The sequence below is a fragment of the Macaca nemestrina genome, chromosome 13, assembly GCF_043159975.1.
Source record: "Macaca nemestrina isolate mMacNem1 chromosome 13, mMacNem.hap1, whole genome shotgun sequence".
In the NCBI taxonomy this organism is placed as follows: Eukaryota; Metazoa; Chordata; class Mammalia; order Primates; family Cercopithecidae; genus Macaca; species Macaca nemestrina.
Genome location: NC_092137.1, coordinates 60,229,249 through 60,255,137, shown reverse-complemented (window position 1 = coordinate 60,255,137; position 25,889 = coordinate 60,229,249). Strand labels below are relative to the sequence as shown.

The 25,889-nt window shown below is 36.9% G+C and overlaps 1 long non-coding RNA gene across 3 annotated transcripts in view; it reads left to right on the top strand.

Moving 5' to 3' along the window:
* Positions 1 to 25,889, top strand: part of LOC139357858 (uncharacterized) — a 276,436-nt gene that overhangs the window by 68,739 nt on the left and 181,808 nt on the right. For 2 of the 3 annotated variants that reach the window (XR_011611756.1, XR_011611757.1), the window contains exon 4: positions 25,148 to 25,232. The exons of the other annotated variant lie outside the window; for it this stretch is intronic. This is a non-coding gene — a long non-coding RNA (uncharacterized lncRNA). The remainder of the gene's footprint in view (positions 1 to 25,147; positions 25,233 to 25,889) is intronic. 3 annotated transcript variants of the gene reach the window in all.

Here is a 25,889-nt window from a genome sequence, read left to right as displayed (position 1 = left end):
GTTTAATATGGAAATACATTTCAAACTTCAGGGAGAAAGCTCTATCGGTGGCTGAGAATAGCTGAGCAAAGCTGCCAGGCTCCTTGAAATCCACATTCTTGTTTGGTGCCATCAGCCTACTTGATGCATATGTTGGCAATGGAGCCTGCTAGCCCCAGGATTGTGTTCCTATAACTTATGGAACTTTTTTGCAAGTCTTTTCAAGTGCATTTCCCCCAGTGGGTTTAAGCATCCTCCAGCTTTTGCCAGTGGTAGGAAACTGAGGAATCGAGAATACAGAAAATACACTAGAATGGAGATGAGCCTCTCAGCTGCTCACCTGATGCTTTCCCTTTCCAGCCCATTCATGGCAAAAGTGCACGGGCCATGCTCTACTGCCCAGCTCTTCAACTTCATGTCCATTCCTTGCCTGGTTAACATCCACTCATATTTCTGATATCAGAACAAGCATCACTTCTTCAAAGATGCCTGTTGTAACCATGTAGAATGAATCTGGTTTCTTTGTTATGTATCTTGTAGAATGGGGCTCTTTTGTTTTAGAGCATATATTACATTTTCCATTTATTATATTCAGTGGTGCACTGGGATTGGCTCATATTGTCTTTTGAGAGCCAATTGTGTGAATCTCTTCCCAACTCCATATTTAGTGACATCACCCTGAGAGCCTAAAATCAGTCATCCTGGGAGTAGTTAGATTAAGAAATAGGCAAACGCTACAAATCAGAGCCTCTTTCCTCCCCATGGGAGGAAGCTGATTTTTAAATATTCACCTACACACCAATTATGTGGTAGTTTGAGACTAAAGCCTGTCCCCTTCTCTAAACTGTAAACTCCATAGAAAAAGAGATTTTATCATTTTGGTTTGTGTTATATTCCCATCACAGTGTCTGGCATGTTGTAAGTAGCCAAAGAACTGAATTATAAAGAGATTTGGAAATAGAATCTTATTTAAGCAAAGAGCCTGGACCATTCAAAGGATCTTAATCTTATAAGATCAAGGTTCTCTATGATTTACTTCTAAGCATGAGTCATCTTGTAGTGTGATAGGATCTGGCTCTTTAAGAAAAGAAAGATTCTTAGATATTCAATTAGTTGTATTGGTAAAATGACTCATCAGGCAGCCCTTGAAACTCTTTAGCCATGTGCAGAAAGAGAGAGGCTGGATGATGTTTTCTGCTGTTTTTTAAAAAAATTATTTCATTGATAAAGTTCTCTTCTGTTCTTCTAGATAGCTGCTTTCACAGGTTTTATGGTCCTCACTTTGAGAGGATGATGCTTTTTATTTCTACCTCCTCACCATGCTCCAACCTAGGTAGTCAGCATCCCTTCAGGAACTTCTAGCTGTTATCTAATGAAATAGGGTCCAAGCATGAAGTTAGAGAGACTTTTGTTCTGCCATAGTTTTGTAGCCTTGGAAATTGATTCCATCCTTAGAGCTTAAGTGTCTTCATGCCTAAAGCATGGCATGCCATAAAATTGTTACATGACATGAAATTAAACAAGTATGTGAGGTTGCTGACAGATGTAAATGTTATCAATTTTACAATCTTTAAATCTTTTCTCCTAGACCTGGATTCTGTCTTTGATGTTGTAGTGGAAGAATGGATGACTGAGGAACAGAAATATTTCAGGGTGACACTGTCAAATTGCTTGAGTGAGATGAGGAAAATTTAATTAATAAATTGACTGTTATTGATAAATTAAAAACTTTTTTGTGCAAGTTTTATTTTCTTCAGTGAAGGACTAGATAATTTGGACAAACATCTCACTTAAAACAACTAGAAAAGTTAGAATAAAAAGTGTGACAAACATTTATTGAAGGACATAGTAGAGCTAACAAGATCATTCACACTAACAGGGCCAAGATCTGGAGAAGAATGATATCTAGACAGGTCAGCCCAGCATTTGGAGCAGCATTCCCCAGGAGCATCTACTAGCACCCTGGAAGAGGTTGCTTAGAGGAGAGCCTGGGCGTGACTCTTGAGTCTCATATGGCTAAGGGGGAATTTGGAGTTGAGCGACTATGAAGGAGTAAGAACTCTGGTAACACAACAAGCTTTCAGTTGGAGTAAAAGTAAACTGATTTTATACTGACGTGCAGAAATGGAAGCCCCAGTTTCAAATTATCTTAATCTCCTATTGGAAGAGAGTGACCTGGAATGCTAGTGGTGCTGGCCATTTTTCAAAAGCAAATGTAACTTCTTTCTGGAGGATAATTTTATACTCCTAATTCTGAAATGACTATATCAGTTTTCTGTTTGCAATGTTCTGTATCAAACAAAAAAGTCATATAAAAATATAAGATCATGTTAAAAATTTAAGAGAAGCAACATAAAATATAACCAGATCAGAGGGAATCCAGAGAAGGGAGTTATTAGACACGAATTTTTAAATAATCATGAGATTTTAATATGTTTAATATGTTTAGGGGAATCAAAGATTGAGAATTTTGTAGGATAAACCAAACACTCTAATAAATATTTTAGAACTGAAAAATAAAAGGGAAATTAAGAATTTAGTGGGTGGATTAACAATGAATAGAGAGTTGAAGAGAGACTAAGTGAACAGCAATATAGGTCAGAATAAAATATTTAAAATGAACCTTGAGTTTAAAAGAAGAAAAAAACAATAGAAAAAAAAATAATAGAGAAAAAGTTCCAATATATGTATAATTTGAAGCCTAGCAGGATAGGAAAGTGAGAATTAGGTAAAAGCAGTGTTCTAATAGATAATGGCCAAGAGTTTCCCTAAACTGAATAAATATATCAAGCCATATATTAAAGAAACACTCTGAACCTAGAGTAGAATAAACACAAAGCAGTTGTGTATAATGTTAAACTGCTGAAAGCCAACGACAATCAGAAAATCTTAAGAGTGGCCAGAGAGGAAAGAGCAACAAGACTAACAGCTAACTTTTTAACAATAACAGTGGAGGCTGGGAGTTAATGAATGGTATAGTCAAACCATTGAAAAAAATGGCAAATTAAAATTTTATACTCATCGAAAATATCCCCCAAATCAAGGCAAAACAATAACATTTCCAGATAAGAAAAAACTGAGAGGATTTATCACTGGCAGACTTATACTAAAAGAAAGTATGAAGGGCATTCTATAGCCATTTTAGATTGAAGATTGAGAACATAGGAGAAATGAGAAAAATAAGTATGTAGAAAAATATAAATAAGTTTTAACTGTATAAATAATAATAATGTCATGTGGGGAAGAATACATATATAGAATTAAAATACACTATGACAATAGCATATAAATTGAGAGAGTTAATGGAATTAAAGCGTCTTGAGGTTCTTGAATTGTACAGTAACAATGAAAGTGTTAATTTTCATTAGACAGACTTTTTAAGTATACCTTTATCTCTAGGTAGCCCTAAATAAAATACACATACTTACATTAAAAGGACACATAATAACATAATAGAAGGAGAATATAATAAATAACTACATTTAATCAATCCAAAAAAAGGCTAGAAAATGATATAAAAAGTATAGAAAACCGGCTGGGCACAGTGGCTCACACCTGTAATCCCAGCACTTTGGGAGGCTGAGGCGGGTGGATCACGAGGTCAGGAAAACGAGACCATCCTGGCTAGCACGGTGAAACGCCGTCACTACTAAAAATACAAAAAAAAAAAAAAAAAATTAGCTGGGCTTGGTGGCGGGCACCTGTAGTCCCACCTACTCAGGAGGCTGAGGCAGGAGAATGGCGTGAACCCGCAAGGCAGAGCTTGCAGTGAGCCGAGATCGCGCCACTGCGCTCCAGCCTGGGCGACAGAGCGAGACTCTGTCTCAAAAACAAAAACAAAAAAAAAAAAAAAAAAAAAAAAAAAGTATAGAAAACCAGAACAGTTGTAGGAAGGAGTAAGAGGAGTAAGTAGGAAGATAATAGAGCTATTCAAATATATCAGTAATTGCACTAAATGTATATAGATTAAATGCACAAATTAAAAATGTAAGCCCTCAGACTAAATACAAAACCAAACCCAACTATATGCCGCCTGTAGAAATGCAAAATCAATGTATGGATATAGAAAGACTGAAAAGAAAAGGAGAGAAAAATACTGAAAGAAAGCTGGTATAGCTATGCTAATATGAAAGAAGCTTTAAAACAAAAAGTGTTGTTATTAGAGATGAAAATGGACATATAATGACAAAAAAGTCAATTCACTGGGAAGATGTAACAAGTCTAAATTTATAGCTATCTACAAAGAGCTTCAAGTAGATATAGAACCATCCAAAGGAGAAATAGAGAAGTTCATAATCGGACTAAGAGGATTTAACATGTATCTCTCAGGAACCGATAGAACACACAGACAAGAAGTTAGTTAGGATATAAAACCTCTAAACAATATTATTAACTAAATTAACTTAAAAGACAAAGAGAACACAGTATCCAATAGTGTATTTTTTTACTGTGGTATGATATACATAATATAAAATTAACTATTTTAACGACTTTTACATGTATAGTTACAATGGCCCATAAAGCAAGTAAAGACAAATTCTCAAAAACTTGAAATTATACAGAATTTATTTTCTAACTAGAGTGAAATTAAACTAGAAGTCAAAGCAAATAGAGAACTTGAAAATCTCCAAGTGCTTGGAATTAAGTAATAGACTTCTTATAATTATTATGTTAAAAATAATCACAATAAAAATTAAGATATTTTGAACAAAATAAGAAAAATATAACATCCCAAAACTTCAGAAATGCAGGTAAAGAGATAATTAGAAAGAAATATGTCGTAAATAAAACATGTAGGAAAAGAAAAAAAAGGCTGAAAATGACCGTGTAATTATTCATATCAGGACATTAAAAACATATCAACAAATTAACCTCAAAATGGAGGAGAAAAGAAATAATAAAAAGAGGAAAAATTAATTAAATAGAATGCAAATATACAGTAAAGAAATTCAATAAAGCCAAAGTTAGTTCTCTGAAAGACTGACAATTGATAAAGCATAAGTCAGGATGATTAAGAAAAAGACAGGTAGGTACATATCAGGAATGAACAAGAAGATATAATAAAGATATGAAGAATTATCAAGAGGATATTAGAGAAAATTTTATGCCCCAAATTTTGAAATTTCAATGAACAAATTCTAAGGAAATAATTTATTAAAATTATAAGAAAAGCATAATTGAGGACATTTAATCTGTCACTTAAAACTTTCCCCAAAGAAATTTTCAGGTTCTCATCTCACAAATTATTTGAGTCATTTTATATTACTAAGACTTGTTTTATAGCCCAGAATATGGTCTATTTTGGTAAATGTTCCCTGTGCTTCTTTTTTTATTACCATGGTAAAAAACATAACATTTACCATCTAAATCATTTCTAAGTGTACAGTTCAGTATGTTAAGAAAATTCACATGGTTGTGAAACATATCTCCAGAATTTTTCATCTTGTAAAACGAACTTTATGCCCATCAAACAGCTCTCCATCTCCATCTACCCCAGCTTCTGGTAACAACTATTCTACTTTCTGTTTTTTTACGAATGCCTCATATAAATAGAATCACGCAATATTCGTCTTTTCGTTCTGGCTTATTTCTCTCAGCATAATGTCCTCAGGCTTCAATGATATTTCAGCATGTGTAAGAATTTCCTTCCTTTTTAAAAGCTGAATAATATTCCATATATGTTATAATTGAATATATTAAGTAATATTCCATATATATCACATTGTGTGTGCACATGTGTGTAGATAGATAACACATTTTATTTATGAATTCCTCTTTTCATGGGTACATAGGTTGGTTCTACCTCCTGGCTATTTTGCATAGTGGTGAAATGAATATGGATGTACAAATATTTCTTTGAAATCGTTCTTTTGATTTTTTTTTGATATTTAGACAGGAGTGGAATTTCTGAACTGTATGGTAATTCTATCTTTAATATTTGATGAACTACCATATTGCTTTCCATAGGAGCTGTGTGTTTCACATTTTTACCAGCAAGGATTTTAATTTCTTCACGTCCTCACCAACACTTGTTATTTTCTGCCTTTTAAAAAAAATAGTAGCCATCCTAATGAATATGAGGTGATATCTCATCATGGTTTTGATTTGATTTGATTTTTTCCTAATGATTAGATATGTTGAGCATCTTTTCATATGCTTTCTGGCTGTTTGTTTATCACATTTGAAAAAATGTCTATTCAAGTCCTTTGCCCATTTTAAAACTGGGTTATATTTGTTGTTGCATTGAAGGAATTCTTTACATATTTGACATATGATCTTCTTATTAGATACATGGTTTGCACATATTTTCTCCCATTTCACAGGTTTCCTTTTTACTTTGTTGATTGTGTCCTTTAATGCACAGAAGTTTTTAATTTTGATATAGTCCAGTTGTTCTATTTTCACTTGTGTTGCCTGTGGTTTTGTTGTCATATTCAGGAAATCCATGTTAAACCCAATGTCATGAAGCTTTTTCCTTATATTTTTCTTAGCATTTTATAGTTTTAGGTCTTATGTTTAAGTTTGATCCATTTTGAGTTAAATTTTGTGGATGGTGTACAGTAAGAGCCCAACTTCATTATTTTGCAAGTGGATGTTCAGTTTTCCCAGCATCATTTGTTGAAAAGACTTTTTTTTTTTCTTTTTCCTATTGAATAGTCTTTGCAATCTTGTCAAAATCATTTGGCTATATCTGCAAGGGTTATTTCTGGGTTCTCTGTTCTGTTGGTCTATGTGTTTGTTGATCTATATGTTTGTTTTATATGTTTGTTGGTCTATATGTTTGTTGGTCTATATGTTTTATGGCAATACCACACTATTCTGATTATTGCAGCTTAGGGTTTGAAATTAGAAATTGGGATACTTCAACTTTGTCCTTCTTTTACAAGATTATTTAGGATAGTTAAGGTCATTGAGATAATGTGTAAATTTTAGGGTGGATTTTTACATTTCTTCAAAAAATACCACTGGGATTTTGCTAGGGATTGCATTAAATTTGTGGATTACTTTGGTAGTGTTGACTTCTTTTTTTTTTTTGAGACAGAGTCTGGCTCTGTCACCCATGCTGGAGTGCAGTGGCGTGATCTCGGCTCACTGCAAACTCCATCTCCTAGGTTCACGCCATTCTCCTGTAGCTGGGACTACAGGCGCCTGCCACCACGACCGGCTAATTTTTTGTATTTTTAGTAACGACGGGGTTTCACCGTGTTAGCCAGAATGGCCTTGATCTCCTGACCTCATGATCCACCGGCCTTGCCCTCCCAAAGTGCTGGGATTACAGGCGTGAGCCACCGTGCCTGGCCTAACTTCTTAAAAATAGTAAGTCTTCCAATTCATGAACACAGATGTCTCCATTTATTTGGGTCTTTCATTTTTCAGCAACATTTTGTAGTTTGTAGTGTAAAAGTCTTTTACCTCTTTGGTTAAATTTATTCTTAAGTATCTTGTTCTTTTTGATACTATTGTAAATGGAATTTAAAAAATTCCTTTTAGGTTATACATTGTAAGTATATAGAAAGGAAACTAAATTTTGAGTGATGATTTTATATCCTGCAACATGTAAAATTTGTTTTTTATTTCTAACAATTTTTGTGTGTGGAAGCTTTAGAGTTTTCTGTATATAAGATCAGTTGTCTGAGAAACAGAAGTAATTTTCCTTTCTCCTCTCCATTTTGGATGCCTATTATTATTATTATTGCCTAATTGCTCTGTCGAAGATTTCCACTACTAATGTATAGCAGTGGTGAAAGCAAGATTTTGTTTTCTTGATTCTGATTTTAGAGAAAAAGCTTCCAATCTTTTACCATGAAGTATAATATTACTTGTAAGTTTTTCATATACAGTCTTTTTATGTTAAAGTAGTTCCCCTCTCTCCCTAGTTTGTTGAGTGATATTCCATGTGATTTTGAAAAGAATGTGTTCTGCTGTTGTTAGGAAGCTGTTGTATAAATGTTAATTAGATCAAATTGGTTGATTGCGTTGTTCTGTTCTACTTTATACTAATGGATTTTCTGTCTAGTTTTTCTTTCAGTTATTGACAAAAAGGGTTTATGTTTTTGAAAAGAATACTTATTTTGTCTATTTCTCCTTTTCTCTATAAGATTTTGCTTTTGGTATTTTGAAGTTCTGTTATTAAATGTGCAGATATTTAAGATTATTATGTTCTCATATTGAATTTACCTCTTCATCATTTTGAAATGACCCTCTTGAATCTATGGTAACATTATTTGCTCTGAAATCCATATTGTCTGATATTAATGTAGATATGCTTTCTTTCTTTTGATTAGTGGTAACAGAATATATTCTTTCTGTCCTTTCTCTTTTAACATATTTATATCTTTATATTTGAAATGAGTTTCTTGTTGTTAGCTCATAGTTGAGTCTTCTTTCTTATTGAATCTGACAATCTCTGCCTTTTAATTATGAGCATTAAACTATTTACATTTAATATGATTATGATATAGTTGGCCTGCCCAAGAAAATCTATTTTCTATTTTTCTTATCTATTCTTTGTTTCCTTTCTCTTTCTTTTTTTGTATTACATGAGTCCGTTTCTGATTCAATTTTATCTCCTTTGTTGACTTGTTACTATAACTATTAACTATTCATTTTGCTATATTATTTTAGCAGTTGCTTTAATGGTATTATATCACTTTGTGTGTAGCATTTTATGTAATACTTACCCTTGAAATGAAAATATGAATTCTTGACTTATCAATGTAATTTACCACATTAACAGAATATCAGAGAAATCATGTGATATTCTTCATAGGTACAGAAAATTCAACACCAATTCATATTGAATTCTTAGCATAAAATCAACAGAATGTACTTTCTTAATACGATATAGAATAGCTATGAAAAATACGAAGTATTTATCATTTTAAATGTGTAATGATTAATGCTTTCCTTCTGAAATTGGGAATGAGACAAGGAAGCTGGCTGTCATCAGTCCTGTTCTACATGGTACTGGAGTCCTTCCAGCACAAAAAGCAACATACAGAAATAGAAGATACAAAGTTCATAAGGAGAAATAATATTCTCATTATTTATAGGCAACATAATTATGTTCGTAGAAAATCCTAAAATATTTATATATAATTTATTAGAATTAAAAAATGAATTTAGCAAGACTATTCAATACAACATTAATGCACCAACACATAATTTTAAGTGCCTGAAAAAAGTTATAAAATTAAAAATACAACATTAAAATATCATCAAAATATTAAGCTCCTTTTAATAAAGCTGAGAAAATGTTTACTTGTCCACTACACAAAACATTGCAAAATATTGACAAAAATTAAAGATGATCTCAATAAATAAAAGTTTATGTTAGTTCTTTACAAATTTATCTATAGAGTCAATACAATCTTAACAAAGATTTGAGCACATTATCTTGTGGGTATGGGAAAATTGATTCCAATATTTATATCAAAACATGAGGGGCCAAGAATATCTAAGATAATCTTGAAGCAGAAGCAGGTAGAAAGACATACTCTATCAAACAACAAGCCGTATTATAAAACTACAGCTACTAAGGTAGTGTGGTATTGGTGTGTGCCTAGACTAAAAGAGTCAAGAAATAGAACTATGCCTATATGGATATTTGATTTCTATTAAAAGTAGCACTTTGGCGCAATGGGGGAAATGAGGCCTTTTCTCAATGACTGTCCAGTGTCAACTGCATATCCTCATAATGAAATTGGGCTTCTACCTCACATGTACTTGAAAATCAAGTTTATGTTGATTGTGGGTCTAAATATGAAAGTCAAAACAATAACATCTAGGAGATCATATAGAATATCTTCATGACTTTGGGTGGGGAAAGATTTCTGGAACAATATGCAAAAATTGCTATCTAGGAAATGACAGATAGATTGGGTTACATTAAATTAAGAACTTTTTCTTATCCAAACATAGTGTAAAGAGAATAAAAATGTAAGCAGGAGTAGAAGAAGATATTTTCGACACATGTAACCAACAAAAAATTGATAACCAGACTATATTAAGAGCTCCTATATATCAATGTTAAAAGCACAGACATCCCAATAGAAAAATGGGCAAATGAGTTAAGCCCTTCACAAAAAAAGAAACTGCAAATGCCCAAGAATGTAAGACAAAGTGACCACCATTAGTAATTGGAGAAGTGCAAGTTTAAAACACTACTACATGCCTACCAGAATGGAACTTCTGTAACAACCACCACAAACAAAGCAAAATACTAACCATGCCAACAATAGAGTTGATTTGTTTATTCATACCCTGCTTATAAGAATATTTTGGAAAAAATTCTTAGGCATGACACACTCCAGTTGTGCTTACCCTACTATCTATCCAATGCACTCCCAGGTATGTATCGATTGAAATGTGAACACATTACACCAAAAGATATGTACAAATATGCCCCCAGCATTATTATTTATAAAAGTCACAGATTTGTCCAACAATAATAGAATAAGTAATATATATATACACACACACACACACTATACAGTTACAAAAAACAGAATAAATTCAGACACAAAATAATGCAGTGTTATTTCATTTAACAAATGTTCAAAACAAGTGAAATTAATCTATTGTGTCAGAAGTTAGGGTCATCACTTTTGGGGAGTAAGGCAAATCTGTGTTTGAGAGGGGGTATATTAGTTTTTTATTGCCATTATTACAAATTATTACAAATGCAGTAGCTTCATACAGCACAACTTTTTTATCTTATGATGCTATAGACTGGAAGTCCATGAAAAATCTCATGGGCTAAGATGAAGTTGTCAGCAGGGTGCATTCCTTTTTGGAAGCTCTTAAGGAGAACCTGTTTCCTTGCTTTTTCCACCTTCTGGAGATTGTCCAATTTTGCTGGCTCATGACCCCTTCCTCCATTTTCAAAGCCAGCAACGCTGGGCTTCAGACCTTCTCATGCTACTATCTATCTGGTTCTCACTTCTCTATTCACATCTTACTTTTCCACTTTCAAAGATCCTTGTTAAAAGGATCTCACCCATTGGACTCACCCAGTTAACCCAGATTAATGGCCCTATTTTAAAGTCAGCTGATTAACAACTTTAATTTGATCCTCAAACTGAATTCCCCTTTGTCATATGTCATGTGTCATGTGTCAACATAACATGTTCACATGTCCTGGGGATTAAGATGTGGACATCTTGGGGGGCCCATTATTCTGCCTGCCATAAGAAGCATGAGGGGTCTCCTCTTTTCCTTTTCTTTCTTTATTTTTTTCTTTAAAATGATAGGAATCAGAAATTACTTATGTCACTTGACTTTTTTTCCTTACTGAACCTGGGTAACCTTATACTTTTTATTTTTTCTAGGAAATACAAGTTTGGGGACTAAAGTAGATATAAGAAATGTGTTCTGTGTCCTGTTCTGTGTCGGAGATGGAAAATGGTGACACTTCCTATTCTGCCACAAATGTGTTGATGCTGTTTGAGTGTGGCAATGAAGCAGAAACACCATACTTAATTTCCTTTTGGAAATGTCAAGGAGAATCCATCTACTTCCAAGTTGCATTGCAAGCTGAGAACCTCCTTCTCCCCAAATGTGTCCAGAAAGAGTTTTTTTGTTTCTTGCCCATAAACATGCCCAGTGACTTGATTTCCTAAGATTCTGTAATATAATGTTGACTCCTAATTTTGTTTTAATCATTTTAGTTACATATCAGCTCAAAAGCCAAATTAACTCTGTTCTTATTTTAGTTGTGAAAACAAATTCCAGCACAAGCAGCCATCCAGGAATGTCTTTGCCACTTTGTCTTTTGGCACAAATTCTTCCTGAGATGATTTGGGGAAGGTACTCTGTGATTTCAGCATGTCAAGCACACATCTATGTGTTACAAAGGTGTGGCACATACAACAAATAGAAAAAAAAAGCAGATTAAATTATTAGGACATGTGCATATTGAGTGTATTCTTTCTCTCAAGTGTGTGTAGATTTTCCTCCTAACGGTTCTTGGGGAGAAGATTTGCAAGTAAATTTTGGATTGACAAGTTTTTTTCTTCCTTGGCTAACCTTTCCTTCTCACTACATCATTTTACTTCCCTTCCAGTGAGATTTTGGTCTTGGACTTAATTAAACAGATTGTTGTGGGGGGCTATTTCCAACCATATCTGGGAACCTCTGAGTTCAATTCACTTCTCCTCTCTCTCTTTGTGTGGCCTTAAGCTCATTCCAGGCATGAACTTTGTTTCTTACCCTATCTCATCCCTCCAAGATGCTATGGGATGACTCCTATGCTGAGTGATTGTGCAATTCTTTAGTCTGTTTTTCCTCTGCAGCCACAAGGTGAGCAGATTGGTTGGAGCTTGCATTCACTGACGAAACTTAGCTATGTTTTGCCCAAATAGCAAGATGGGGAAACAGGGAGAACTTGCCAGCAGCGCTGTTACAAATAGTTTCTAAAAAACAGAAAACATAATATATTACATTTAGAATGCTATACTCTGTACCTAGTGGCATCTACGATCTCTTCACAGTTAGTTCTTCTGTATCATGAAAGTATGCGAGCTGACGCTAGTGCTTCTTTGAGTGGTGTTTGAAAACCTAGTGGTCTCTTTTAAAATCAGGAATCTGGATCAATGAACCTCAGACTTTATTGTTAGATAAAGCAAAGATCAAATAATAGTGTGATAGAACACTAGCTCTAACATTTTATGAGTTTAATTGTCACCTAGAGAGCTTGTTAAAAAAAAAGATCATTATTATTTTTTGAGACAGGGTCTCACTCTGTCACCCAGGCTGGAGTTCAGTGGCATGATTGTGGCTCACTGCAGCCTTGACCTCCAGGGCTCAAGCAATCCTCTCATCTCAGCCTCCCAGACAGCTGGGACTACAGGCATGTGACACCACACCCGGCTAATTTTTTGTAGGGACGGGGTTTCACCACGTCGGCCAGGCTGGTCTCGAACTCTTGGATGCAAGTGATCCACCCACTTCGGCCTCCCAAAATTCTGGGATTACAAGTGTGAGCCACTATGCCTGGCCAAAATGCAGATTATCGATCATTGGTTTCTACCTTCAGAGGTTGTTATTCAGGTCCCAACTGCCCATTTGTGTACCACACTTTGAATCATACTGGGATTGGATATACCAGTTGCAGATATGCATAAATTCCAGATGAAATTGTCATGCTGTCATAGAGATAGGCTCTCATTTCTTGGAGGCTCTTAAAAATTCCTGTGGGGATCTGTGATTCTGTTAAGGGGCAAGAATAATGCCTGACACACAGCAGGTGACCAATACATGTGTGGAGAGCAAATCCTCAGCAGGGAGTGAAGATATGAAACAAAAGAACAAGACAATAAGTTTTCCATTAACTTATAAATGGAAGAGAAGGAGTTTTCCATTAACTGATAAATATTGAAACTAGCCTTCAGAATGAAGCTATAATTCCAGTTTCATAGTCCCAAGTTAAAGAAAGAAAGTAGCCAGATTCAGGGAACCTATGCAGTGAGAAATGGAAACTGGATTTAGGATAAAGTGCATGAGAGATCCGACCCTCTTTCCAGAGTTAAACTGGAGTGGAACCATTTGTAGCTCAGATGTGTCAGTATATAGATGCTAGTTTTCACTTCTTCACCATCTCAGAGTCTCCACTGCATTGAATGTATTAATGCTCCACTCCAGAGCTTATGTGTCAATTGGACAGTAGTTGTAAGTTTTTGGTGGAGTGGCAAACTAAATACCTTGACCAATACTTCTGATTGGAACAACAAAAAATGTCACATGAAATATAAACAATACTTACTTTTTGTGTTTCACAAAGATGGCATGAAACAAAGAAATATTTAAAGGCCAAATAGAAAGGAGGGTAGGAAATATGACAGGTAAATTAGCACCAATGTTTGCTTGTGCACTGGGGTCTCTGGTGAGTCCTAATGACATTGATTCTACTGCAGTGATGAAAGGGGGCATGAGAAGGTGGAATAAGACATGTCCTCCACAAGGTAGGGAGTCTGATGGGGTTCCTCATATAAATGTAGAATCCCCAGGGATCGCATTAGGAGTATAAAGGTGAAACAATGCAGAAGAATATAGCAAGGACAAAAATTTGCCTTCATTGCTGTTTGAAGGGGGAACATGAGAAATAACTAACACCTAGCCCTCATGAGAGTTTGAGGTCAGAATTCATGCTACCTATATAATCCAAAAAATGTTCAAATGGGGAATTGAATTGAAAATGGTTCTGGGTTATTTAGAAGCTGGGTTTCTTTCCTCCTTTCTCTGAAGACAAACAACTGTAACCCGTGCCTAAAAATTCCCAAAGATGAAGTTAAAAAATACTAAGTTCAGTCAAAAATAATAAAATATACAAGGAAGCAAGGCAATATGAATAATGGCTGTTGGAAACAGTGAAGGCAGAATCAGACTTGTAAAATCTTCAGTTATTGAAATTATCAGACATATAATTTAAAATAACTATGATCAATATATATTTAAACATAAAAGAAAAGCTTCAAAGTATGAGAATGAAACAAGAAACCATAAAGATTGACCAAAGTTCTTCAAATGAAAAGGTCAAATTGAATTTTTAAAAGAGAAAAATAGAATAATTGAAATAACTCAGCGGATAGGTTAAAGAGCAAGGTAGACAGAACTAAACAGAGATTTAGTGAACTGGAAGAGATGTCTACAACAATAGCAATAACAACAAACTGAGAATACAGACCAGAGAGACAAAGACCTGAGTATATAAGAGAGGTTAAGCGATATGGAAGATGGAGTTAGAAGATTTAACATAGGTCAGATCAGAGATTCAGACAGTAATTACAGGAAGAATGGAAAATAGTCAGTATATCAAGTACACAATTATTGAAAGTTTTCTGAATTACTTATCTGTAGAATCAAACCACCCAATACACATCAAGTAAGATAAAAATAAATCCACACCTAGGTTTTAAAAAATGCAAAACATCAAAGACAAAGAGTCTTAAAAGCAGCCAGCGAAAAATGACACATTGCCTGCAAAAGATGGTGTTTAGACATTTTGGGAGCAACAATAAAATATAGTAGAATAATATAGCATATGTACTGAAAGAAAACAACTCAATTTGGATATTATGTAAAGAAAACCTTTATTTATTGATAATCTTTAGGAATAAAGTTTAAATAAGAACATTTTAAAACAAATAAACAAACATCCTCATCAAAAGTTATTCCAAAGAATAAACTTCAGGTAAAAGGAAAATGATCCTAGATGGAAGTTTGGGGTACAGGAATGAATCGTAAGCAAAGAACCCTGTAAATAGGTGGACAAAACTAAGCAAACACTGCCTGTATTTAAAAAAACAAAAATGTCTTATTTGTTTTTTCTTTTAATGAAATAAAATATAACTAAAATAATTAAGAATTGGATAAAGGATCCAAGTTAAAATATTCTAGGTTTTTGAAATTCTTGGGACAAAGGTAACAATATTAACCAACTTTGGACTTTGATAATTTACATCTGCATGTTAAAATGGCTAGGTTGCTGGGCACAATGGTTTTAGCCTATAGTCCCCAGCTACTAGGGAGGCCAAGGTGGGAGGATCACTTGAGGGTGGGAGTTAGAGATCAGCCTGGGCAACATAGTAAGACCCCCATATGTTAAAAAAAAAAAAAAGTGGCTAGGATAACCACAGACAGAGAAAATGTAGAACATATAGCATAAACCTTCCAAACAATAAGGAAAACAGAATGAGAAATAAAAGACTTAATCTAAAAGAAAGGAAGTAAAGAAAATTTAAAAAGAGAAACAGACAATAACAGGGGAATAGAAAATAGAATATAGGCCGGGTGTGGTGGCTCACACCTGTAATCCCAGCACTTTCAGAAGCCGAGGTGGGTGGATCACCTGAGGTCAGGAGTTCAAGACCAGCCTGGCCAACATGGTGAAACCCCGTCTCTACTTAAAATACAAAAATTAGCGGGGCGTGGTGTTGGGCACCTGTAGTTCCAGCTACTCGGGAGGCTGAGGCAGGAGAATTTCTTGAACCCGGAAGGTGGAGGTTGCAGCAGTGAGGTGAGATAGTGCCAGCCTGGGTGACAGAGCAAGACTGTCTTTTAAAAACGAAAAAAGAAAAGAAAAGAAAATAGAATACAATATTGTTGAAATTAACCTAAATATTAAAGTAAACATTATAAATGCAAGTAACCTGAACTCTTCCATTAAAAAACAATGGTTCCAGACTGGATTAAAAAACTAAACTAAATTATCTTTATAAATTAAAACATAAGCACACAGAAATATTGAAAGACAAAGGATAGAAAAGGATACCCCATGCAAATTCTAATCAAAACAAATCTGAGATTTCTATGTTAATTTTGGATGAAAGCATTATTAAAGAGAGTCATCACACAATGATAAAAATCCAGATCACTAGGAAAACATTACAACTCTAAGAGGTAACATATCTTTTCAATTCACACAACAAAATGGGCAGGACTAATAGATAAACCTACCATAGTGTTTGGGTTTTACCATACTTCTTTTAGTAATGCATAGAACAGGGAGAGAAAATATTAATAAGGCTACAAAGATTTAAACAACAGAATTGACAAATGTGATTTAATGGACATATGTAGAACGTTACAGCCAACAACATCAGAACACACATTCTTTCAAGGACCCATGAGACATGTATGGTCATCTACTCTGTACTGAGCTCTACAGCAGGTCTCAGCCAATCTCAAAGGGTCATAGCTACCCAGACCACACCCTTTGACCACAATGCAGTTACATTATACAACAATAGCATAGACTAACTAGAAAAAACCTATATGTTTGAAAATTGAGACAAATACATTCAGGTAAGTCATGTATCAAAGGAGAAATCACAAGATATTTAGAATTGCAGGATAGTAGTAGTTTATGTATCAAAACATAAACTATACCTCCATAAACATATGGGGGTATAGTTAATACCTATATGGGGTAATATAATACCTATACAGAAAGCTGTAGACTTATGTACTTCTATCAGAAAATAAGAAAAGCTCAAAATTAATTAACTCAGTATTCAATTTTAGGAGTTAGAAGAGCAGAACAGTATAAAGTCAAACAAAATTGAAGGAAAAAATAATGAAGAAAGAATAAAAGTACAAATGAGTAGACTGGAAAATAAATATGCAATAGAGAAAGTCAACAAAGCCAAAAGTTGATCATTTGGAAGCACTAACAATAAATCTCTGGAAGAATTAATTAACAAAAGAGAAAATAAGATAAATGAGGATCAGAAGAGAGGACATAATTACAAATGCTGAGGAGATAAAAAGATGACTCTAGTTGGGATAGCCCTGGTGAGATTTTGGACATATAAAGGCAGGCACTGGCTGTACAACTTCCTTCAAAGCTGGCTCAGTGTTTAACTGTCATTGTGTTAAATGCAACATCCTAAGTGCAGGGCAGGTGCTGAGCCGGTATCCCAAGTGCTGCAGGGGAAGTCCTGAGAGAACCCAGAGGGGAAAGAGTAGCCAAGCGTGGATGGGTTATCCAAAAATCCAGAAGACCTGCAGTAGGACTTGAAACTTTCCGTGACACAAATTCATTGAGAGGTTGCTGAGGTGTCCAAATAGGAATGTGCAAAAGGTAAAGTGATGAGCCTGGAAAGTCGAGTAAACGGGAGAACTAACAGAGACTCTTTTCCTCCATGGGAATGGGGTATAATGGGCTGAGCATAGAAGGAGGAAAGGGTGAAAAGAATGGTTAAAAGGCTGAAATATGGACCACTGTCTAGAGCTTGGGAAACTTAACCCTTCACACTGTCTCTGTCCTGGGATCTTGGCTCTGAGCTACTTCTGCTGGGCACCTGACTGATTTCCTGGTATGTCTTCTTGGGCAGCCAACAATTTGGTGTTAATACTCACAATGGATCCTCTGAATCTGGGAACATAAATAGCTATTCTTACATCCAATGGCGTATGAAAACCTGAATGACTGACCTCTGCTCCCTTTTAACTACTTAAACAAATTCTTTAACTGTCTTTATTTCCTTTCTTTATTACTCTTAATTCTTACATCAGTTTTTCTCCTTTCCCTTCCCATGCCTTCTTCTCTCGTCCTTCTTGCCTCACACTCCCTTCTTTCCCTTATACCCCAAACATTGCTTAAGTTCTTGATATAGTCTAGACCAAGGATCAGTAGGTTCCTTCTGCAAAAAGCCAGGTGGTAAATATTTTAGGCTTTGTGGGCAGTCCGTTTTCTGTTGCAGCTACTCAGCTTGGAGCTGTGGTGTGAAAACCACCATAGGTAAATAAATGGGTGCATCTGTGTTCCACTAAAATTTGTGGACACTGAATTTCATATCATTTTTTTGGTTATAAAACATTATTATTTCTCTGATTCTTTCAACCATTTAAAATTGTAAAAGCCATTCTTAGCTTGTGGGCCATAAAAACAGGCAGTGGGCCCAGGGACTGTCAATTACTGACCCCTGGTGTAGAAAACACAGAGTTTAAACGACAGCCCCACCTTCCTGCCTCTCTGCCCCTAAGTGCGTGACTGACACAGGACAGCATGAGCTACAGACAGAAGAAGTGGCAGGAGTAGTAATGAATAAGGGGAGACTGCCCCTGGGGGAGGTAGCATTTTTACTGCCACTTGAAGGATTGGGTGGGTTTCAGATGCTTGCATTAATATGACATCCCTGCTGAGTGACTCCCAATTCTCATTTCTTTTTCTAACTCAGAACCTGAGTTACAGCACTTGCCTCCTGACTTTAAAAGATGCTGGATTTTCTCAGCAGCTGTAGATTCCACTGCAACCCAGCTTCCTCCCGCTCAGATGATCTTCTTCACCTGTGATTTGGAGCCCATGCTCTAGTCTGTAGAAAAGGGTGAGGGACTTGCGTGGGCTGGCTGTGCTGTTGGAGGTATAAGCTCAGAAATCTAGCTGACTTCTGAACTCAAAAAAACTTGGCTAAGGCAGACAGTTTTCACAGCCAGGTTCCATGAGTAGAAAGAGTAAATTCCTGCTTCAAGCTTCTTGTCAAAACCTAGTCTAAGGAATCCAGTTAAATGGTCCTTTTAAATGTGCCAGTGTCCCTTTCATTCAACACGACCCAGCTAGGTTGTCAAAAAGTGGGCTTTGCCTTTTCAGCATCAGTTTTTCCATTTCTTTTCTTCCCTCCTTCCTTTCTGTTTTTCTTCCAAGATTTAGCAAAAGGCCAAGGTACTGAAATATGACTTGATTGTACGAAACAAACTAAAATTTGCCTTGGGGTGATGTACGGATTTTTCATTTATTTCTGTTAACATCTTCCAGTCCTTGAGTGTGTATATAAAGGATCGGAGCCCTAATTTATCACGGTGATCATAAAGAGTTGCTGTGGCTTTTGTCTTTGAAATTCTGATGATTAGATGGCATTGTTACTCAGAGCTCGGGCCTGAGGGCTGGGGAAGCCCTGTACAGAACCCTGGATCAGGCTGACATTTTTTATGACACGAGAGCAGGTCTTCACTTCATCTCCCAACACTGTCACGGAGTTAAAAAAAAAAAATCCCACACTGATCTTGAACTTTAAAAACAGGAGTAAGATTCCAGTTTGAGTATTTGCTAACTTATGACTTGGGAAAATCCCTTAACCTCTTAGAAAGTCAGTTATACTTACCTATTTTTTTTAAATGGAGGCAATTAATAATTTTTTATTCATGGAGTTGCCAAGAAGGCACAGTGAGATAACAGGTAGGAAAATGCTTTGCAAAGTATGAAATGAGAGAGCCTTTCTAGAGTGGTCTCCAGATCACCCAAGACTCTTCTTCTGAGCTCCCAAAGACCTTATCTGAGAAGGTGATGAAGGTCAAAGAAGAAAGATCCTCTCAATTCTTTGGTCTGGTGTGAAACTCTGTGCTCTTGTCTCCTAGAGGATTTTTTTTCTTAGTCCATAAGTCTCTCCTTTCCCCAGGTTCTGATTTACAAATTACAAATCTGATTTGTAAGTTGTTGCTTATAAATTCCTGTATTGCTTCCCTTACAGGTACTATCAGGTCATTCTGAAGCCCCTTGCTGTTCCCCTGTGGTTGTGGAATTTTTTCATTTCAAACAGGCCATGGTCCTGTTTTCAAGGTTTGCTCTCCTTCACAGAAGGCCTACAACCCCAGCCTCTTGGTGGAAAAAGATTGTACCTCTGAATTGCACCCTGTGGTACATAATCATGTAGTTGCTTTTGCTGTTATGCAAGCATTTCTTGGGTGCATGTGTGAAATGTGTGTGTTTGTGTGTTATGAGTGTGTGTAGGGACTATAAATACTTTGGAAAGTGCATTTATGCATTACTCAGTGCCTAGGCAGTTGTGGATCCACAGTTGGTGATTAATCAACACATAGTTGTTTATTAAAACTAAGGCCATATAGATTGCCTGAATGTGAGGTTCTCTCCAAGTCTCTGAAAGCCTCCCAGGTTCAGTGGAAACTCTGAAGTTCTTCCAGATGAGGCTGGTTTGCAGGAGCCCTAGTATATTTAAGTTGCTGTTTGGCCCTTTCCACCACTACCTGGACAATATACTCAGTGTCCAAGTGAAATCAAGCCCAAATGAAGGCTTCCAGAGTGGTCCCGGTTCCCATCCAAGAGATGATCAGAGATTCCCAACTTCATATATTTTGATAGACACTGGTGTCCTTCAGGACCCCTCAGATTAGGTGCTGTTGATGAATAATTTTGTGTGTTGATTTGAACAGGTCCTCTCTACAGGCAGAGGAGGGCTTTTTACCTGTTTTAGCTACTGAAATAATATTAAACCTCCCTCAGGGTGTGATGTACTTAGTTAGCTACCAGGGTGAGGAGAAATGGGTAGACAAATGTTGGATTATCTTCTCCAAGAGAACATTCTGATTTTGGCTGTTCTCCCTGGAGTCATGTGTCTTAGAGCCAACTCATGCTACTGAGGCAGAATATCTAGGAGCAGTGGAGAACATTTGTCTCTCCTCCTGAAGAAGCTAAGAACATCTGGGTTATTCAGTGGCTGTCTTGGAAAGTGGCTCACTTCCTGTTTAACACTCATGATTGCTTTTGCCATTATGTCTATGAAGTCTGTTTAATCTAGTTTGCTTCTCCATCCTGGCTCAGTATCAGAATCACCTGGGTAAACCATTTTTTTCCCCCTGAGAGAGAAATTTCAGGGTTCTATACCCCAAAGATCTGACTTAATTGATTTAGGATAGTCTGGGCTCTGATTGTATTTTAGAAAATCTCCCCAGATGATTTTAAGTTTCAGCTAGGACTCAGAACCATTGCTCAAGACCAAGGGCCAGCAAACATCATCTGTAATGGGCCTGATAGTAAATATTTCAGGTTTTGCAGGCCATATTTCCCTGTCATAATTATTCAGCTCTGCCATTGTGGTTCAAAGCAGCCATTGATGGATGTGGCTGTATTCCAATAAAACTTTATCAAAACAAGTGGTGGGCTGAATTTGGCCTGTAGGCTGTAGTTTGCTGACTTCTGCCCTAGAGTCTAGACTATTACCTTTATGAAGGCAAGGTCCTGTGCTTACAAAATCCAACCCTGGGTCCCCAGTGTAGTGGTCAGGCATGAAATAGACACTCCAAAAATACTTACTAAATTAAGTTGAATTCAGTGAGTTTCTCATGGAATAGTATCTGAGAAGGAGATAGAGTGGCTAGTCTTGGGAGTTTATAGCATTTTGGGTGAAAATTGTTTATGGCTTAAAAGTTTGGGGCAATTCATGTAAAAGCTTATTTAATTTTGTTTAACTTTCTAATGAAAGTTTTCAAAAGGTATTCATATTAAGGAATGTGTGTGTGTGTGTGTCTGAGAGAGAGGGGGGTGAGGTTTTCTATAAATTTTATATGTCTGTGCCTATAAAAATATTTGCAACAAATAAGATTCCTGTAATTAGTCAACCAACCAGTCGGTTTATGAAAAATTTGTTGTCAGTTGCCAGAATCGTTCAGCCCATTAAGTCAAAACTATGCCTTGGTAACCCCATGCTCACAAAAATCTCTGTGCTGAAATGTTCAGAATAAACCAGTCAGAAGCCATAAGTGTTGGTGTTTTAAGTCTCACCTTGGTGGTCATAAGAAGCATGTGTTAGCAAACGAAAGCCCAATGGGAATTAGCAAGCCACTGGACAGGAAGGGGAATTCACAGTCATTGCGTCATGGCCTTAGAGATGACCAAATGCCCATGGGAATGAGAGCACAGAGACAATCACCATATAGTAGTTTTTTTTTTTTTTTAAATAATAGGATACATGGGAAATTCCTACAAATAAGTCACTCTTGCATACAGATGTGTAGAAAACTAGTCTAGGCATCTATTTTCTCTTCTCCTCTTTGGTCAAATGTACCAGTCTTATTTTTGACCCATGTCTATTCATCAACACAGAAATGTCTCTTTTTTGTTTTTTCCCTAGAGGCAGGTCTTGCTATTTTGCCCAAGCTAGGTTCAAACTCCTGGGCTCAAGGGATCCTCCCACCACAGCCTCACAAGTAGCTGGATCTACAGGTTCACACGACTGAGCCTGGCTAGAACATAGAGGCTTCTTTTATAAGAACTGCTCTTCTCCCAGGTTAGGAGATTGGGATTCCTAAATTCAGATGTCCTAGATGTGGAAATGGCATTGTGTGTGAATGGTGGTGTGACACCAGCATTGTGAGCCTTAGGTAGTTTTTGGAAGAAGTAAATGATACCCAGTGACATCAGCTCACCAGGACTGCCTTCTGAAACCTGGACAATGATCTAAAACCCTTCCTTGATTTGGCTGGAGACTTCACACATGTGATGATCTGAGGGCTTAAATGGATTCTGGAAAGAGTTCCCTGCTATGGAGTCCTTGTGTGGGCACAATGTAAAGAGGAGAAGGGTGTCGCAGGGAAGTCATGTTTATGAGCACTGGGTCACTGTGCGTTATATGACGGTGGTAATCTGTTATTAGTGAAGAGCTTATTGGAATGAAAGGAAGCCTATCTATGGCATAGCAGCAGGGAGAGGAATTTCAAGTCTTGATGGAATTTAAAATGCTTGGGAAAATTGAGATTGTTTTGCTTTCTCCATATGTGACTTTTAAATTGAATTTCTTTTAGGCAGTATGTGATTGTTTTACCCAGGACAGAACATGGAGGGGTATGTGTGTTTAGGCTTCCGACACTTCTTTGTATGATTGCTAATGTGAGTCCCTTGGGAAATCTACTCTTCCAGCATGAGTCCTGTACTGTCTTTTCCCTCCTCCTCCCACCCCTTCTCCTTGCTGCACAGGTAGCAACCCTCCTGCTATTAGCAAGATGTCTATTACAGTGTCATTAAAAAAGCCATAGTCAGTGCGAGGAATGACTCATGTCATGGAGGACTTAATAATTCACTGTAATAAAAGTATAAAGTTTTATGATAAACCACTCTCAGGGGAGTTAAATATAATCCTTAGCGGGTCACACACTGACTACAAAGCTTACATTTGTAATGGTAATTTGAATTTACTACATCGCCTTTAGTTTTTAAGCGTTTGTGTGTCATTAGACCTTATAAATTGATTTATGTGTTTCAACTCCAGTATAATTCTGCATAAAGGTACAATAAATTTTATGGATTGGAGATATGGCATCTAAAACATTTTAATACAATTATTATTCTAAATTCACTTAAATGGCATTGATGAAAAGCGGCAGCAAAGATGCCAACATTTCAGAACTTTTATGAGTTGGATGGGGTGGGAGTGGCAGCTGCTGGTGAGGGTGTTGCTGCATGTCATTCCCCACCTCCCCCTCCTCAGTTGGTCAGCAAACAGGGACCTCTGGGGCCGCTCTTGAAAGGGTGCCCACTGCCATGAGGAGGCCTGCTGTGTGGGGACATCAAAGCTTTGGGTGATGTGCTGATGATGAGTTTGCAAGGGAAAGGAGCAGGCCGCGTCCCTCAGAAGGGACTTTTCTATTACTTGTGGAACTAGACAGAATTCTCTGTCTTTCCAAAGAGACACAAGGAAACTAGACCAAGCCAGCATCTTTCCCAATAGGAAATGAGAACGGATCACCCATTCCTTAATTTATTTTTCCCTTACATTTCTGGAGGGAAGACATTGTTTTACAAAAGAAAAAAAATTTAAAAGAAAAGAAAAACTTCTTGGAGAGTGAAATTCAGGCTGCCGGACCATCCTGTGGGTGCGTTTGGCTGCCCTGGCTCCTGGCCTCCCAGGCCTTTGGTCTCGCCGCCTGTACTTTTGAGGAATTTGTCTCAACCACATTCTCTCTTTCCCTTCATTATCAGAAAAATAAAGGTCAAATAAACTGGATTATGAAACATGAAAACCAAAACTCACAAAAACAAAAAACCTCATTTATTTCTTGGGCTTGGACCCAAACGACACAAACACAAATACAAATGCCAGCTCTTGAAAGAAAAGGAGGGAACCATCCCTTTCCCTCCCCTACTCCAAATTTCCCTATTAACTGTTCACTTTTTCTCATTGGTATCATTTCGACTAGCCAGCTAGGAGTGAGTTGTGATTAATTACGTTTTCCTTCTGACTTTGCAGATTTGAAGGAGATTGCTCACTGGCTCTTGTCCTGTGAAAACTTTGTTTACGTTTGGCTGTATGCTTTTAAGTCCCTGAAAGCAGCACTGAATTTGGCTAACAATACTTGATAAACTATACCATCTGTTTTGGGGCTTTAAATAATCACCCGGATATATATATATATATGTATTTTTTTTTTCTTATTTGAATGCCACTTCCCCCAAAGCTGGTTTAATTTCACTGCAGTTCTTCAAAACCCCTTTTGTCTAATCCTGTGTGTAGTCTTTCCCATAACGAGCCTTAGCAGTCTGGCCCTCTCTGACGGGCAGTTCTCATTGTGTTCCCCGTAGCACTTGCATGTTAGCAAAGCTTTATCCCCTCACTGAAGGCAGCTTTTTTTTTGTTAGGAAAACACCAAGGTAAATCTCCAGGGGCCCTCAGGACTCAGTGGGTGTGTCACCGTTAAATGACCCAGCCAGCTGGACAGGTTGAGGTACAATTTACTGGAAATATATTAAAAGTGTCTTGGGAAATGATTCTTAGAAACGTTCCCACTGCTGGTGTGATGCAGATTAGAATCCCAGTGTGCAACTGAGAAAAATTAAATTGTAACAAGAAACCCCTGATGGCACAATGATGGCTTGTGGGAAGGAGGGTTGAATTCAAGAACTAAAGGGAGAAAATTCAGCCTCTGGCAACTTTCTTCCTAGGTCCAAGCCAGGTCTGCACAGAGCAGGGGACTGGACAGGTTGGGGCATCTTCCCTTGACAAGTGAGATCAGTGTGCATTTTCCAGGTAGGTGACGTGTCAAACTCTGCATTCTGCTCTCTCTTTACCCTGCCCCTTAGTGACATCCCAAGGGAACCAGAGCTAGCTGCTTTATGCCGCTTTATGCATAGACAAATTTGGCAGCTACTAGTATGTTGTGATTTGTGCAGGAGAAACTTTCTGCCTAGCATGATCACCATTCAACCTGCTATTTCCCTCAAAGCAGGGACTCTCCAGGAACCTCTATTTGAAATGCAAATGTCCAGCGAAAAGTAGACATTTATCAGTCATTAATACCATAGTGAGTATCATCAGAACTTATCCAACTGAATAATCAGGACCCTAAGAGAGTGGGACACAGGACAGAGTAAAGAGAATTTCTTTGGAACTGCTTAAGGAAGGCAAGCCAGGTTGGGGCACCATAAAGACGCCTGGGCTCATGATGAAAGGTCCAGAAGGCTGGGGTGGGGGAAGCAAAAAGAATGGGGAAAAGTACTTTAGAAAAAAAAAGGTACAAGGGCATCAAGGTGAATTTGACCAATCTCAGACTTTGCCTTAGAGTTGTCCTTCAGGTGACATGAGGAATTCTATAAAACTTGTTCTTAGCGTTTTGTCCTAGAAATCTCATCTAGCATCTCTGAAATTTTTTTTGGCTCATTGGCAGTTGGCCTTGAGTACATTAAA